Genomic DNA, 4,455 nt, shown 5'->3' with positions numbered 1-4,455 from the left:
CTGGGTAACGTCACTTCTGTTTGCGAACCGGCTGTCTGATTATGCCACCTTCGTCAAGGAGTGAATAGCCCTCAGTTCTCCGGGGTTCTTCGTCAAGCATTTGTGGACTTTCTAAAGGTGAGTAGGCATTACTGCCAGGACCAGTCCAACCTCTACGCAGACTAGTGAATTCTAGAAAGTTGTTAATACCTAAGATGTTTCCATAAAAACAAATAAACCTGGACAGTGAAGAGCTGAACTGAGCGGCACGACATTTTGTAAGAATTCTGATTTGAATGGAGTAAAGCTGAGTGCACTGATTTTCTATTGACTCAGTGCTACTGTGCCGAAACAGTGATACGTTTTATTTGAAGGTTAATTTAATTCCCTATTACTTGTAATTTCATATTCAACTCACTGAAAATTTCAACTGGAGTATTTTGAAGTAGACTTCAGTTCCTTTATATTCTTTCTGCATTTTTTAAATACTTAATTACATCAACATCACTGGGATGAACCGTCCTGCTCCTGTAGAGATTGCGTACAGGAATATGAGATTTCTTATTGCGCACAGTCCAACCAATGCCTCCTTAAACAAATTCTTACAGGAACTTAAGAGGAACGGAGTTACCATCATAGTAAGAGTGTGTGAAGCAACTTACAACACGGCCATTTTGGAAAAAGAAGGCATCCAGGTTCTGGACTGGCCTTTTGATGATGGTGCACCACCACCCAGGCACATTGTAGAGAAGTGGTTAAAACTTATAAAGCAGAAATTTCGCCAAGATCCTGGTTCTTGTATTGCGGTTCACTGTGCAGCAGGTCTTGGGAGAGCTCCAGTGCTGGTTGCCATAGCATTAATTGAAGGTGGAATGAAATCTGAAGATGCGGTGCAATTCATAAGACAAAAGCGACGTGGAGCTTTTAACAGCAAGCAACTTTTGTATTTGGAGAAGTACCGTCCTACAATGTGCTTTCGCCTCAGAAACTCCAGATGCAACTGTATCGTTCAGTAAAAGGGCACTCTGATGCTACGGACTTGGAAATGAAACTTAAGACAGAACCTTACTTTTTTTTTTTATATTAGCCATTACGGAGGCTTGGGGAATACTACGTCTAATGAAACTTCCGTAGCAACATTGAAAAACAGTTTCAGCAAGCCACAAGCTTGCCAGAATTGGAGCCCTCTCTCTGATATTATTTTGACATTTAGTAAAAGATTCCAGCTCTTCAATATTTAAAATGTGTTTTTCATTTGTATTAATTGTATCTTGTCAATATATAAGAAATTTAGAGTAATATGGTGCCAAAATACCCAGCACAATAGTTTTAAACGTTTAGTGTCATACTGTCCTTAGGTGGTTTATTCCTTCAGTCATTTCAAACATTGAAAGTAGGGCCTGTATGATCACCTACTCACTTTATATCTTCCACATTCAAACTGATATATAGTAGGGTTTATACAACCATTAATTTTGCTGGATTTGTAGTCGTTGGTGATTTTTGTGTCTATAAATTTAATTTTTGTGCTGTTACAAAAACTTCCATTTTGAAAAATCACACACACAAAACTCTGTTTAACAGTTCAATCTCTGTTGCACAGAAGCACCTGTCTTTAAAGTTTCCTGATGAAAAAGAACTATAATTAATTTGAAGTTTGCACTTTGGGGTGCAATTTAACAGAGAGAGCCTGAGGAAAAACTGGGGGGGAGGGGGGGCTATTAAATATTTTTAGTAAAATATTTCCAAATGTTTTTTAAATTCAGTAAATGTTTTTAAAACGTTGAAATACTTTCTGATTATAGCTGCAGGTCTTATAATAAATATTCATGAAATCCTATAATGCTTTGTTCTATACCTATTAAAAGTTATTTGCCAACTATTATTGGTGCTGGAAATTAGTTAACATTTTATTTATTTATTGTAATAGGGAGAAGAGTAATAATTAAATTAGTATTACACATATTTTGTTTCAAATAAATGTCAAAATTCATAATAATTTTCTGTAAAGCAGTTTCAAATGATGTTGCTACCAACATTAGTAGGGGAGTTAATGAAATACCTTTTAATGAAGAAATACGTGTGGTTTTTTGTAAAAAAATAAAGATCTCATTTTGCCAGTTGAAATATTGTGCATTGAATACTTTCTAAACTCTGGGCTCAGAGAAATACTCTGGAACTCCAAAGGAGGATACAATAATAGAATGGCCTTCACAAGGTAACAATCTTGTAAAGCATTAATACAACTTTATGAAAATGCAAGTCCAGGGATAGGTAGATAGGTATAAACAACCTCAGGTGCCCAGAGGTGAAACTTGGACGTCACTGCTTATGGGAGAAAGAGTGTGGTCAGACAATGTTCACAGAAGAGGACAATAGCAAGAATGGATGATGTGGTACATTGAATTTTTGGTCTCATTCCTCACTCCCCTTTAATAAAAATACTCTCCCATCCTATTGCCAGGGCTTCACATTTGTGAAAGTATATTTCCTTGCTTTTTGAATTCATATGTGGCCATATGTCTTGATTTGGCCAATGGAATGTTAGCTAAGGTGATATGAGCAAAGGCTTGAAATGTTTGTTTGATCACAGGTTGGCTTGGCCCTCTTGGGACTTCTGCTATCTCCATGAGAAAAAAAAAATGCCCTAGTTTTCCACTGCCCCTTTAGCTTGGGCTGCAGAATGATACGCAGGAAATAGACAAGCTTGGTACTACCTGTAGCCAAGTCCACTTGAACCACTGAGTACCAGCTAAGCCAAGCCTCGACCAGCCAAATCCTAAGCCACTGAGAAATTGAAATATTTTATTATACAGCATTATTGTGGCGACAGCTAACTAGTACAGTTAGCTTTTCAGTAGCTGGAAAAATAAGTGTGAAACACAGAAATAATAATTTGTGGACAGGCTGAAAACTCCAGAATATTTGAGGAATTAATTGTACTTCATTATTACTGTAATGTAATGAATGCAAGATTTAGTATGCTTTCATACAAAGTTTGAATTTATTTGAATGTATTTGAAATTGTTTGCTACAGGATAAGGATCATGTCTCAGTTTTCATTGTATAAAAACACTTCACACAGTATCCGATACAGAGTAATCAACTTCATTGAAATAAACTAATTTAGACACTTGAAAGCAATAACCTATAATTGTTATCAACATAAGTGAACATAATCCAGTGTAAAGTCTGGACTGAAGAATTTCACATTTTGTGACATACTATGGTAAACAGGTTTTAGTTTTGTTTGTGTTTTAACATCAGGACCAAATCTAAAGACAGGAGCTTGACAAACTGTAGTATCTGAAGACTGATGTATTACTTTCCTGATTTGAATTTAGAATACACTGTGATAGTTAATCTACCTACATATAATTTAACAGAACTAAACACACTAGTTCCTGGTGCAAAATTTTGTTTTTCAGTATTTTTCCCTCCTTTTTCAACCTGAATCCAAAGTGACACCTTTTCCCAATAGTATAATATGATTGACAAAACTCTGAAAAATGCTAACATATCTTCCTTTTTGAGGGCAAGTATGCAATGTAATGCAGTAATCATTCCCAATCAATTCTGATGGTGGTAAATTATAGACATATCATAAATGTTATTTTTGTCATCTAAGTTGATATCAAGACTACAAATTGACACCAATACAATGAAAAACTGGTCCAAAATGTGGGTCATAAGAGTTTATTGTATTTAAATTTTTGTCATGATGCACCTAGCTGACTTACTGAAAACAATTCATAAGCTATTTTAACAACACAATCTATGAACAATTCTTTTAAGAATAACTCATAGAATTTCTAATCTAATTCGGTATTAAACATTATTCATAGGCTATAACTGGGCATTTTATATGCTTTAAGATTTCTCTAATTAAATTATTTTCTCTTTTCCTTAAATATCTTGGGTTCATGTCTGCCCTAAAATTGTTTGGTCTTTTTCTGATATTCCAAATTCATGTTTCCTTCTGAATATAAACTATCCAAGTTTCCAGAATTGCGTCAACCTGTATAACCTATGTTATTCTTCCAAAATATTTCCCTAAAAGTTTATGTTTAGGTCACATTTCAAAGGCAGGTAATATTCCATTCTGAATTATAAAAAAAGAGAAAGTTACACATATAGTGAAAATCATTGACACATCATCTCATCCAGAAATAAATATCTAAGAAAAAAATATATATTTCATATATTTGGCTCAGTGTTTGCGTTTGTGTGTATTTGTGAGTTTGAGTTTGAACTTGTGTTCCATAGGAAGTTGAAAACAAGTGCTTTTAAACCACATTTCATTAAAGTGTTTTCTCTTTTGGTAGACATATCAAAATTGTAGTGTTTGCTCCAAGCAGAGGTTATTTTGTAAGCTACAAAGATGTGACAATGGTTTAACTGTAGAAGCTACGATGATAAATTTATTATTTGAAGAATTACAAGTATATTTTAAGTTTTGAAAAATTTTATGATCGT

The 4,455-nt window shown here is 34.4% G+C and overlaps 1 pseudogene; it reads left to right on the top strand.

Moving 5' to 3' along the window:
- The first annotated feature begins 491 nt into the window (after nucleotides 1–491).
- LOC106835933 (protein tyrosine phosphatase type IVA 1 pseudogene) lies at nucleotides 492–1,672 on the top strand (annotated as a pseudogene).
- Nucleotides 1,673–4,455: the final 2,783 nt, after the last annotated feature.

This window comes from Equus asinus, chromosome X, assembly GCF_041296235.1.
Source record: "Equus asinus isolate D_3611 breed Donkey chromosome X, EquAss-T2T_v2, whole genome shotgun sequence".
Taxonomy (NCBI): domain Eukaryota; kingdom Metazoa; phylum Chordata; class Mammalia; order Perissodactyla; family Equidae; genus Equus; species Equus asinus.
Note: the sequence above shows the minus strand (reverse complement) of the source record. Positions and strands in the feature narration are given on the sequence as shown.